Source organism: Crinia signifera, chromosome 1 (assembly GCF_055691185.1).
Source record: "Crinia signifera chromosome 1, ASM5569118v1, whole genome shotgun sequence".
Lineage (NCBI taxonomy): Eukaryota > Metazoa > Chordata > Amphibia > Anura > Myobatrachidae > Crinia > Crinia signifera.
Window position 1 is genome coordinate 69,130,465 of NC_139217.1, and position 14,147 is coordinate 69,144,611.

Here is a 14,147-nt window from a genome sequence, read left to right on the forward strand (position 1 = left end):
GCTGTGGAACCTCTATGAGGTCACCTCTACACTTTCACTTGAAAGGCTAGAAAGTGGATATTAGTGGCAGTTGGTGGCTGTGGACTGTGAGATTAGGTTGACGTTTGCTTAGGGTGCTGAGAAGCCTTACACCAGCCTTGAAGATATTAGTTGGAGTACTGAGTGACATGTAAAAGATTTACATGTCTGTGACTCCCAAAATTGCTTGACCATGGCTACAAACATGGGCAGTGCAAAAGCATACAAATTACATTCATCAGCAGCCACAGTGCATGGCCTCTCTGCTCTACATCATGTTCTATGTGACTATGGTTGCCATGGTAGCATAAAAGGCCATAAGGGAAAAAAGGAAACATTGTTACTATCAAGTTTTCTTTAAGCTTGCCACACTGTTTAATATATATATATTCACTTTCCCAATAAAATATTTCGGTACTTATGTAGTATCTGGGCTGCCGATTTCTAAATCGGGTCGGATCGGGAGATCGCATCGCATCGCATGTGACCATGCGATTCGATGCGATGCGATGCGATGACCCGATTTTTCCATAGGAATCAATGTTAAAATGGACTGAGTCCATTTTAACATGGAATTCAATGGGAAAAATGGGTCCTTTTCATACCCCTACTATCCAAGTGGGCATGGAGTTGGATATAAACCTGTGGCGAGCGTAGCGAGCCACCGAGCCCGAAGCGTGGCGAGCGAAGCGAGCCCCGCGAGGGGACAAATACCGTCCCCTCGCGGGGCTCGCTTCGCTCGCCACGCTTCGGGCTCGGTGGCTCGCTACGCTCGCCACAGGTTTATATCCAACTCCATGCCCACTTGGATAGTAGGGGTATGAAAAGGACCCATTTTTCCATAGGAATCATTTTAACATTGATTCCTATGGAAAAATCGGGTCATCGCATCCGATATCGGATGCGATGCGATGCGATGCGATGCGATATCGCATCGCATCGCATCTGATTGTATGCCTTAACTTAAGGCATACAATCAAAAAATCGGCAGCCCAGATACTACATAAGTACCAATATTTCTAAATGGACAATAATGTCAATAAACAATCTAATGAACAATAACAAAGAACAACCATAAAGTTCAAGCTCATATAATAAATCCAAATGAGTAATACTATTCCAGTGAGCATCAGCGAATCAATATATGTATCGTTTATGAAGTATGTTACCAATTAGTTTTAATTGGAAATTAATGTAAACATAAAGAATACATAAAATATCCCAGCAGTTACAACAGAAGCAGTAATCAGCTGCGCAAATTCCTATTCGATATTAGCACCATGAGAAATACTACGGGGAAAGAAGAGCACAATGATTAATGTACAAAGCTTGACTTCCTGTGACTTCCAGACCCGGTGAAATGGACAATAAGATGGCATAATTGGCATTACCTCTTTTCTGGTCTTATGCAGACTTGTCCTTTCAATTCAAGTATTGTAGGTACAGAAATGCTGTCATTGCAGTTATCAGCAAATCTCTGAAGGAAGTTAGTAAATTCCATGACGGATTGGGTCTGTATTAGAGCCCTTGCATTAATGTGATGCCTAGTCTCGTTGGCTCATGGGAGTGCGGACTCGCTGCATATCTCTGTATGCTGGGCAGCTGAGCAGAATGCTGGGAGGCCACCGGTCTCTCTGTGTGGCCAGCCCTGACCAATGAGGCCATTTGCCCTATTGACATTTTCCAGAAGTGCCAGATGGGGTACTTCTGCTGACATTATTGCAGCTTAGGGGGTACCTCCCAACTGTCCCAATCACAGCGGAATGGTTAAGGCTAATTTGTGGCTGTCCCACTGTTTCTCCTGGGGAGCCGGAGATCACTGTTGCTCTGCTCTTCATAGCAGCCAGTGATAGCTATAGAGATGCCATGGCGCATGTGCAGAGGAATTGTTCAGTGCAGCAAGGGAGGGATTGGAGGGAGGCCTGGGAGGGAGCCGTGGCTGCCCAGCAGCTAGAGGAGCGTTGGGCACGCCCCCAAGGTGATGAAAATGTAGTGCTGTGGCGTAGATACCTCTGCTGCCCCCAAAATTTGTGACCTTTGGCATGACCTCATGTCATGAATGCGCTGTCAGATAGGATGTCTTCAGCAATTATCACCACAATGGAGCAATACTGAATTGCTCTGGTCATTCAGTATCCACAGACACCACTCACAGTAAGCTGGATACTTAATTATCAGGAGCCAATAAGCTCCTTAATGTGAATGTTCTAATAACAATGTACAAGAAGGTCAGTCCTTGTACCTGATTTCCCTAATCCACTATATACTGTAACCACAAAAATATTTTGCATACAATTCTGTAACCATCGTCTTCCAGTATGTTCCTACACATTTGTTCTTGAATGAGAAAACATCTAAAAGCCATTGACAGATACCTGTATATAAATCTGCAATTTGCAGTAACGAAACCACTCTTGGAACACGGTGTATACATTACGTTAGATAAGTGCCGCAGTCATTAGCCGAGGTTATGACACTCCCTCTGTCTGTGTGATGACACTGATGGGGTCACTCGCTGATGAATTTGAAAAAATCTTACACCTGCAGGTAATATATTTCTAACAAAACAAACACAGGGAAATAAAATCAGAGTGACAGGCTCTGGAAATATCATAGCCGTAATAACATGATATAAAATAATGATATGATATCTCAGGGAATTTCCTTTATATACTGCACAAGTTACTCATTATGTTAGATATAGTAGGAACTTAGGGTTTGTAAATCTGCGTAAGGGCATAAAAGTGACATGAGAATTATAATAGGATGAACTTATTGCGTGTGCCCAAAAAGGGGGTGTGGCCTATGGAAAGGGGCATTGCCTTGCGCGATAATGTATCCCCAGGCCACGCCCCCATTTTTTTCTGCACCCGTGCATCGCTGAATAGATGCTGTGCACATGCACCCAGCATCTATTCCCTTCAGGCTGGGGGCACTCCCAACTGCCACCTCCCCCCTCCGCGGGACACTGACGGCCCTGGGCGGGACGTGGGAACATCCCAAAAACCATGATGTTCCCGCGGAGAGTGGGACAGTTGGTAGGTATGCGTTGTGTCTCAGGTTGTATGACTGAACACACAACATACAGGGCCACAGAGTGCTGGGCCAGCCCTGGGTACTGATTAGGGGTGTGGCCTAATTAGGGGAGGTGGGCACATGCCTCCTTGGACAAAAATTTATAAAATTAAAAAGTATTTGCAGTCCTGCTAATGTGGAAATTATATTACTAAATATTACATAATGTAGCAGCACACACCCCGGTGCAGGAACAAATCCTTAAAGTGAGTTTGGAGGAGATTGGGATAAGACATGAATCTCGCTTCTGACACGTTCACCACAGAGGTTCCTCAGTACTTCAGCATCACCTTCTCAGGGACATTCATGGGTCTTATTCAAAATGGCCAAAACCATATGCGCTACAGGTTGGTAACATTTCACATGCATGTGTACAGTTTAATTCTCTCTGCACATGATACATTTTCCCCACATGCAGTGCAATATGGTTTTCTCCATTTGCTAAAAAGCAGCCTTGCGATCAGGTCTGAATTAGGCCCCTATCCCACTCTCATTCAGACTGATCTTTGCATATCCAATTACCCTACATGCACATGCCTCATTGTCGCCCAGTTACACCACATTATCCACATAGTTGAATGCGCTATTTACAAAGCAAGCACTGTGCTAAATTGTGCAAGATCCATCTACAGAGCTGACTTGTGCACAGCTCATCAAGCCTAGCAATGATTATCCTGCACTGCCTGGAAAGGGGAAAACAGGAAGTGAAGGGAGCTGTCCCAAATAAAGGCCCTTATTCTGATCGGTTCGGAAACGGCCGCATGCGGCCGTTCCGCCGATGTTTTCGCTCTGCGCATGTGCAGAGGGCACTCTGCGCATGTGCAGGCGAAATCGCCGCACACTTCTTTTGACCGCCGCAAAGGGGGCGGATAGGGGCGTGAGGGGCTACTTAGCCTCATTTCCCTATGCATACGCCCCGCGTTTCATGGGCGTTCCCATGCAAACGCGGGGCGTATGCATGGTAATGAGGCCATGACGCGCGTGTAGGGGGCGGGCAGCTGACATCGCCGGATGTCAGCTGCCCGCCCCAATACAAGATTTCACACGGACAAGTGTCCGTGTGGTCTTGTGTTGCGGGACCTGGTGGAGCGTGCGGCCCTGCATTCGATGTTCGGCGACCATCGAATGCAGGGGCAGCTCCCAAGGTGGAGGAGGCGTATCCCCGTCCACTTTCATACGGATCGCCACATATCCGCGTACGGACGGAGGTGGCGATCCGTACGCAAGGCGGGGATTCGTCTGTGCGGTCGGAGCCGCATATGCGGCTCCGGCCGCACCGATCAGAATAAGGGCCAAAGTGGTATGGGAAATTCTCTCTTACCATTGCTCTACATGTCAGAACAAAGGGGAGTAGATTCCGTATGCATAGAAACCTTTGAGGATTGCTTTTGCAAAATTAGAGGATGTTAGAGGTCTCCCTCCTTACATTCAATATTATTAATGATGGATGCTCCATCATTAAGGAGCCCTGCCTTCTTCTGAACATGTTTAGTGGGTCCCGGCGATGTCACTGATATTGTGTGTACACATTGAAGGATATCAGTAAACTATATTGATCAGTGACTGACTGATCAATATAGTTTACTGATATCCTTCAATGTGTACACACAATATCGGCCACCCATGCTGATATTGTTAACTGTTTCTGATTTTTCCAACATCGCCCAGTGTGCATACTTTATAACATGACCCATTCCATTAGGTACAAAATGCTCTGTTCCTGGACTTCCCTGCCAGTGGCAGTTACAGAGGTGGGGCTGCAGCACAGTCCAATATTCAAAGGAAGGGGGGGGGGGGGGGTGTCACATCAACTGTTGTGATGTTTGGGGTGGCAGTAGGTGTGGCTCCCCTTTTTGAATATTGGACGGTGCTGCAAGCTCATATCTGCAACTGCCACTGGGAAGTCCATGAACAGAGCATTTTGTACCTAATGAAATGGATCGTGTTGGAGGGTATGTAGTGTGTATGGGGCTTTAGACAATTATCTCTTCTTGCCAATGATCCCTCCAATTGGGCACAGCCATGACCTCCAGTTACCATGCTGATGCCCACTGCAACATATAAATACAGTCCCGCTAATTAGTAATGGTGTGTAACCATACCTCCCAACTGAGAGTACCATACTTTGGGGATTGTCCCACCCGCAGCATCTGGAGAGAGGTGCTGGGAGCATGGCCAGCAGTTCACAGAGCTCCCGGCAAATGGGGGCATGGTTTCCGATCACTGCATTAGCTGCTAAACCACGCCCTATTTGACATAACCGCACCCTCTTTTCAGGAGCGGGCAGAGTCAAGGTTACAGAATTCTAAAAGTTGGGATGTATGTAACCACATTAACATACGTGTCCCAGCAGACCCGCTGATAGCAAAAGAGTCTGCTCAGAAAGCAAGAAAAGGATTGTTGAACACCGCTCACTGGAAGACGAAGGGTTAAAAATGAGAGAAATTAGAAATGTTAGCAATTATATAGATCAGAGAAAGTTTACAAAACATTTTTTTTCTTTTCAGACGCGTCTCCCAGTAGCTGCGGTCTGCAGGGAACACGCTTTGGAACAGCAGAATAGCTTCTGTTTTAATTTTCCTATTCAACAATCATTTTGTTTGTCACCAGGTTCCCTACAAAAGGTGGCAAGTGATTGCAAGTGGCTTGATAAAGGTTAGTGTGATTTACTAGGTCTTATTGTGAGCGCAAAATAGCTGTTCCCTCTTCTATGGCATTTTGGAATTATAATAAAGAGCAATTACTAATTGGAATAAATATACTGGAATTTAGTTCACATTTGTATAATTATTTGCAAGCTAATGTGTCTTTTTATTTATTATTTGTAGCTGATAAGATGCAAGACAAAACCCCAGTCATTTTATAGCTGAAATGGCAATAAGCTTGTACAGAAATATGAAATATGAGAAGGATACAGGAAAAATAGGGAAAATGAACTTCAGCATTGCTTAATTTTTTATGTTTTGGGCCATAGGGCCAGGTGTATCAAGCTTCAAAAAGTGATAAAGTGGACAATGATAAACAACCAGCCAACCAGCTCTCAACCAGGGCTGGTGCTACTTGCTTAGCAGATGATGGAGAGCAGGGAGGCACAGGACAGTAGAAGCACTCTCCCTGCTCTACATCCCCTCTGTCCTCTGTGGCTGCCGGCTGCCGCTGTGCCTGTCACATTGCATGACAGGCAGCAGCACCGGCAGCACAGAGCTCCCTCCAGGCTCCTAATCACCTGGTAGTTGGCTGGGCCCGGAAAGGGGCAGGGCTATGCGGGTGGAGGGGGCATGGCTACATTGGACAGAAGGGGCGGAGCTACAGGGGGGGGTACCTCTGATAAAAAAATGAAACAGGAGAAGATGAGCTGCATGCCTGAACTACTGTAGGTGAGCAAAGTGAGAGTGTCCTTCTGTAGGCAAATGGTGTGGGCATATGTATAAGCAGCGCTACTACTGTCAGCAACTGGTGTGGGCATAATGTATGTATAGGCAGCACTACTACTGTCAGCAACTGGTGTGGGCATATGTACAGGCAGCGCTACTGCCGTCAGCAACTGATGTGGGCAAATGTATCGGCATTGCTACTACTGTCAGTAACTGTGGGCATATGTATCGGCAGCGCTACTACTGTTGGCAACTGGTGTGGGCATATGTATAGGCAGCGCTACTACTGTCGGTAACTGGTGAGGGCATATGTATAGGCAGCGCTACTACTGTAGGTAACTGGTGTGGTTATATGTATAGGCAGCACTACTACTGTTGGTAACTGGTGATGGCATATGTCTAGGCAACACTATTACTGTTGGCAACTGGTGTGGGCATAGGTATAGACAGCGCTACTACTGCTGGTAACTGGTGTGGGCATATGTATAGGCAGCGCTACTACTGTTGGCAACTGGTGTGGGCATATGTATAGGCAGCGCTACTACTGTTGGTAACTGGTGTGGGCATATGTATAGGCAGCACTACTACTGTCGGTAACTGGTGAGGGCATATGTCTAGGCAGCACTACTACTGTTGGCAACTGGTGTGGGCACAGGTATAGACAGCTCTACTACTGCTGGTAACTGGTGTGGGCATATGTATAGGCAGTGTTACTGCTGTCAACAACTAGTCCGGGCATATGTATCGACAGCACTACTACTGTCAGAAACTGGTGTGGTCATATATATAGGCAGTGCTACTACTCTCAGCAGCTGGTGTGGGCATATGTATAGGCAGCGCTACTACTGTCAGTAACTGGTGTGGGCATATGTATAAGCAGCGCTATGTCATATGGGCATTATAGTGTGTGTGGCATATTGTGTAAGGGGCAATATGGTGTGTTGCATATTGTGTAAGGGGCATCATGACGTGTGGCACATCCCCTTTGGCCAAACTGCATCCCAACACACAGCAACATGTGCGGGGTAGAGAAGAGACCAGGTACTCCACTGGGCCCCTCAGTTAGGCCTGGGCCTAGTTAATTAGTACCCCCCTCTTAGCGCCACTGAGGACCCCGCTCCTCACAGTTGCAGCCCTGTGTTATGCATGAAAATATGATACTGTATGCAGCATTTTTCTGTATTATATCTCCAACATTTTCTAAAACAATATAAAAAAAACACCCAAGTCAGTAGAGGTACTAGTCAGATCAGCACCACAACACATTTCCCTAGACTCAGAAACATTGTTTTTCCCTTGAGAGACTTTCACACAAAAGGCACAGATTAGTCCTCTTACCTGGCATGACCCCTGACTAAACCAAACAGAATTATTTCTGCAAAATGAAAACATAAAACTTCCAACTTTTTTAAATTTACATCAGAGTTCAGGAAAAGTCCAAGTCCTTATTAGCATGGATGAGAGTCACACAGAACTGTAGCAACATATGAGTCCCACAGTATTGTTCCGAAACAGAAAATAAAACGGTAATACAGGCTGAGAATCCCTTATCCAAAATGCTCGGGACCAGAAGAATTTTGGATAACGGATTATTCCGTATTTCAGAATTATTTTTTATGTTGTATAAACACATCAAACACATGAAATACACACAAAATATTTTATTTGTGCATGAAACAAGGCTTTTAAACATGAACCAAAGTTTGTATACTATCTCAGGCACTGAGGCCTTTATTCAGATCTGATCGCAGTACAAATTTGTTTGGAAAATGGGCAAAACCATGTGCACTGCAGGTGGGGCAGATGTAACATGTGCAGAGTTAAATTTGGGTGGGGTGTAAGATCTGAATAAGGGCCTGAGATGTGAATGGCAAGCAATCATGTCCTTGCACATATTTAGTGCCAGTTACATATCATGTCCCCAGTAGCCAGTTACAGATGTACCCAGTAGGTTTTCAACAGAACAAAAAAAAAGTACATTTTGGAGACTCCTTTAGGGAGGACAGTCCTTCTTTTGGAAGTTCTGTCCTCCCTTGAAAATTATCCTCCTTTATGTCCTCCTAATTGCCCTTAATAACATTGCCGCGCCGGCGGCGGCTTCTGCGTTCAGACCTCTTTGAGGCTCAGACATGCTCAGAAGCACTGTAAGCGGCCATAATATTATTATGCCAGATTGATGAGCCAATGTTACCGAGGGCACGATTCAACAAAGGTAAAAATGCAGCCAAACCTCTGAAAATGCTGTTTTCTGAGGTTTGGCTGCAGCCCCCATATGCATCAAGCCCGGAATGTGACTTGGATGTGTTGAGCAACACAATTATCAGCAATGCCCATAAAAGCCTATGGGATTGATTGGGACAGGATAAACATTTCTTTGTCCATATATGTTATGATTGGAAGCCACAAGCACTGTTTTTACCTTTTATATTCACCATAAATAATTTAAATTGTCTCTGGTCCACCAACCCAAGGCCCCCCTGCAAGTGTCCCGAGGCACCCCTAGTCCTTCTTTTCCGCAGATTTACCTGTCTGCGCAGCGGTCCCGGCTCCCCTCCAGGCTTCTGCTGAAATGAAAATGGTCCATCATAAAATATCTGCCCCCATACAGCAGATAGTCTGCTGTATGGGGGCGGACATTTTGTGAAGCCAGGAGGGGAGCCGGGACTGACTGCAGACAAAATCTGCCGGTCCCTAGAACAGCGAGCGGAGGGTAAGGCACGGGGACACAGTGGGCATGTGCGGTGGGGGGTGTTAACCTTACTGGGGGGGGGGGGGGGCGCTACCTAAATTTTCGGTGGGGGGGTGGCGCAATTTAGATAGTTACGCTACTTGGCATAACTACCATAGGTGCAAGGGGTACAGCTGCAATGGGGCCCAGAGCTGAAGGGTGCCCATCTTTACTATCTAAGTAATATGTTTTTCATACATTTATCAACATCAGTCATTAAATAGGGGGCCCTTAAAAACTTTTGCTATGGGGCCTATGAATATCTAGTTACAGATGTAGCCCCTCTAGTCTTTGCCAGGTGCTCGCCAGAATGTCCCCACTGGCGAGTGCCTGGCAAAGACAAGAGGCGTTACATCTCACACGCACGCCCGTCCCAGTCTCTCGCGGTTGGGCGGCGGAACCCTGCCTTTCTCCGCTTCAGGGAGATGGGCAGGGTTAGGGGGGGATTTCAGGGCGGCAGTTGGGACTGCCGATGGCAGCAGGGGAGGCGTCGTAACGGCGGGGAGCTCCGTCACAATGGGGCGCGCGAGCGTCCCGTGCATGCGCGCCCCCTGGTGACGGCTGGCGGGGGCTGGCGATTGTTGGATGGAGAGCGCTCCATCTGTACGCCCCTGTGTATAACCTTCGTTACATGTATTCCCTTCATTACATGCACATGGGCAGTATGACTGGTGAGTCCCCAAGCGCCCATACACTTGTGTCAGCAGCATTACAAGGGGAGCTACATGTGTATTAGCCTAGGGCACCTGGAACCTTTAATCAGGCCCTGAGTAACAATCACTAACAGACTGACTGTCTCTTTCTGCAGTGAGACATCCTCAGGACTTATAAACCATCTCTTTAACAAATACATCAGGTGAAATATAGCTGTAAATGAAGGTCAGTTTCTTCCCCTGGCTTGAGACTTGATAAAAACGGTCTGTAAAAGGTGCGCTGACAGGATGTTATTTCATGTTCTGAAAAATAGCAAAGATCGGATGCCATCTCCTCTGTGTTCTTGTTTCCTTAAGTGTTTCATACCAGCTTATTCTGTAATATATCAAAAGTGTGCTCCTTGATTTGTTTGAGAGGTGGCCTGGGTTTGAAATAAGAGCAATCTATTTGAGACTGGTAATCTTTGCACAGGTTGACTGGGCACATTTCAAAATGTGAAGCCGTCAAAGAATTCTTAATGAACTATAAAATATTGAACCTTCTTACATGGCTGTAAACACCCCGATGCTTGCAGCTAAATATTTCTAAGACACCCTGGATATTCATAATGAAAGATTGTGGCAATACATAGGATGCGCCTGCAGGGGGCAGAAGCATTCTGATGACAGTCACCCCAGGAGTTGCTTACTACATGCCGTAACTTTTTATATACCTCTTCTTTTAAATACTGCCTGAGCAGGGTATATTGAGCTTCAGCCATAATGGGCCGATGCAGCTGGGAAGATGCTTTTTTTTGTATTGCAATATCTTTATTTAGCAACAATGGACTGAGGAAAAGAGGAAAGTCAAATAATATGGGGCCAGATTCTCTAAGCGTCAAAAGTGATAAAATAGAGAGTGATAAACAGCCAGCCAATCAGCTCCTGTCTGACATTTTTCAAACACAGTCTGTGACATGGCAGGTAAGAGCTGATTGGCTGGCTGTTTATCACTCTCCATTTTATTACTTTTGATGCTTAGAGAATCTGGCCCTGTGTTTGAAAATGACAGCTGAGAACTGACTGGTTTATCATTCTACATTTTATCATTTTTCAAGGCTTAGTACATCTCACCCTATGCATCTTTTTGCTTGTATTCCATAGAGGTGCAAGCAATATGAGCCAGGTGTACCTACTGTATCTTAAATATGCAGCATCTAGGGAGGAGAGCCTGGGGTTGGCCAGCTGCTCAAATGAATGCCTTATTCTGGTTGGTGCGGTCGGACCGTGCACGGTCGGATCAGGCTTTTTTTTTTCGTCTGCGCATGTGTATCTTTCGCTATGCGCATGTGCGGCAACAGCACACCGCTCATGGACGGGTCTCTCCCAGTGGCGTAACTATAAGGCCGCAGCCCCCGCGGTGGCGGGGAGGCGCCGGGGGTCTGCGGGCGCTATTTTTTCTCCGCCAGCTCCCCACTGCTTGTGGGTGCAGCGGGTAGCTGGCAGGGGGGTCCGTGCGGCGCGGAGGTACCTGTATTCAGGGAGAGCCTGGAGGTCCCTGCGGCGCTGAGTATGATGTTGCTGCCGCCGGGGTCCCTGCAGTGAAGTGGAAATAACGCGCTATTTCCACTTCACTGCAGGGACCCCGGCAACATCATACTCAGCACCGCAGGCGCAGGGACCTTCAGGCTCTCCCTGAATACAGGTACCTCCGCGCCGCATGGACCCCACTGCCAGCTCCCCAGGGGGGTCTTTTAATGGGGGGGCAGCGGCAAAATTGTCCGGGGGGGGGGGTGGCGAAATTGTCCTTGTCCCGGCGGGGGGGAGCAAAAGTTTTCGTTACGCCACTGGTCTCTCCGTGCGAAAAAACCTGTCCGCAAGAGCATGGCCATTGTGGGCGGCATGTGGGCGTTTTTATGGGAGCGGCTGGAATAATGAGGAAAACTGGGCGTAAACATGGGCGTACACGGGGGTGTGCACACAAAAAGCACATACCCACAACCGCCTCGATCAGCGAACGCACCGTGCATTTTGGACCAAAAACAGGCAGACGCCAAAGAGTGCTCCTGACCACTCTTAAAGCTACCGCATGAGAGCGGATGCCTGGGTCTGCTAATTAACGCCGAATACAAGTAAATTACATACACCTGAATGCAATAAGCAATGCTGCAGGCTATTAAGTGAAATGCCTCATTTCACTATCTGCAAGCCACACACAGCCCATAAATATATAGGAAGGTTCTCTTTCTACACTTTTCCACATGTAAAGGTTGGTTTATTTTTAAGTACTATTAATCCAAAATTTCTGTATGTCCAGGTAGTTATTTTTTAACCATCTACACCATTACTGAAAGTGTGTTTTACATCTTTACAAAGCAGGAGACACATGACGACATGTGTCAACTTTTTCACTGCAACACAAACATACAAGTCTAATTTATCTTTTAAACACATCGACCACGTCTAACACCAACAATGAGTTATTGGGACACCATTTCTACTTGCAATGTTGGTTAAATGTCTCAGAGTGAAAAAGGCTGATATCCGTCCCGTGCACGTTGGCGTACGCTCATATATATGCCAGGTTCGGTGGCAGAGGGCTGAGATCCATCCGTGCATGGTGGCGTACGCTCAAATGTACGCCTCTCCCCTTTGCCGGTGTCTGAGACTGTCCGTGTGCGGCTGTTCTGTGGGCGGACTTACGCTCACCATGAGAGTGAGGAAAACGCTCGGTGTGCATGTCCATACGCGCGTTTCACCGATCCGATCAGAATATGGCCCTGAGTGCTAGGCACACCCCCATAATGATGAGAATGGGGGACGTGCAGCTAGATGAAATCACAGCCCATCCACTTTACCTCTCTCTACTGCTTAATACAGTATACAGGTGGCTGTTAGAAAATGTGTACTGTAGGTCAAAAGTCTATAGGTCGTCACCATATGGTTGCCATGGTCAAAAAGGTTGACATGGATATGGTCGAAACACAGGAAAAGGTCGACATGAGCTTTTTGTTCGTCATTTTTTTAAACTTTTTCATACTTTCTTCACATGGACTCATGGAATAGGAATGGTAAAGTTGTGCTGAGCGCAGCGGTACAGGCCCCAACCATGGGAAAAAGGCACCTGACCGGAACCATCGCGAGGGTGTAGACATTGACATCAAAAAGTATGTCGACTTTTTCCGGTGTAGGCCTCATGCATGTGGACATTTTAGGGAGAACCAAGATATTGTCGACTCAATATAGCACACCAGCTTAGATCACACTCACAAACAGACACTACACACACACTTGATGCCTGAGTGGAACACTCAGCTCTGATTGATACAACTGTGTCAGCGCGCCAACTTGTTATTATATCATACTAATCTATCTTCCCATAATGGCCAATGACCCAAAAATCGGATCTCCTGCCCACTACCCCTCATTGCCCTGCATTTGCGAAAAGTCAGGGGTGGGGCTAAAATTACGTGAATCGTGTCATTTCGAGGCTTGATGATATCATTGTCCCCTCCACCCCACGAACTGCAGCTCAGTGTCTCCTCTCCGGGCTTCTCCCAAAAAGAAGCACACAAAAGTAGGCAAGCACATATTGCAGCCATCTGCACCCAAACAGGGTCTATTTGATAAAATGCTTAAAACCACTGATTAAAGGAATGAGCTACAGTACATACTGTAACTGACTAGAAATGTAACTGACGCAGTGTCCTCTGTAAAGAAAATATATATAAGAGCACTGATCACATTGGGAAGGTATCTGTTAATTCCTGGAGTAGCTCACCTCTATCTTGTCACCTTCTGCCACACATTGCTGGTAATATTAGAGTGACAGGGCAGTAATTAGGCAGCGTTGCTGCATTGCAGTCTCCTCAAGAGACAAAAAAAGAAAAAGTTATCACATCTGTGGGGCCTAGCAAATAGTGTTTACATACCAAATGTCTGCTGGATATACAGTAGTGGGGGTGACATTAATGACAACTGGTGCATATGGGAAAAAGGGGCTATAGCTCCTAGCAATCAGTTAAGTGAAACTGTCATATCTACCCGAGTATAGAAAATGGGTATTTGGCATTTGCTTATAGCAGGGGTGTCCAAACTTTTTGCGACGAGGGCCAGATTTAGTGAGGTGAAAATGTGTGGGGGGCCGACCATTCAGCCTGACATTCTTTGAATCATTAATCACATCAGAATGGTCCCCCACTCTGCCCCCATTCACTTTATGTCCCCCAGCGTGCCCCCATTCACTGTATGTCCCCCAGCCTGCCCCTTCACTGTATATTCCCCTGCCTGCCCCCATTCGCTGTATGTCCTCCTCTCTGC

General features: G+C 46.7%; 1 protein-coding gene across 3 annotated transcripts in view; it reads left to right on the top strand.

Moving 5' to 3' along the window:
• The window catches only part of PPARGC1A (PPARG coactivator 1 alpha), a 1,315,783-nt gene that overhangs the window by 497,729 nt on the left and 803,907 nt on the right, over positions 1-14,147 (top strand). The window contains exon 1 of one of the 3 annotated variants that reach the window (XM_083161399.1): positions 5,726-5,748. The exons of the other annotated variants lie outside the window; for them this stretch is intronic. The gene's annotated coding sequence lies outside the window, so the exon portion shown is untranslated. Of the gene's footprint in view, positions 1-5,725; positions 5,749-14,147 lie in introns of those variants that run through there. 3 annotated transcript variants of the gene reach the window in all.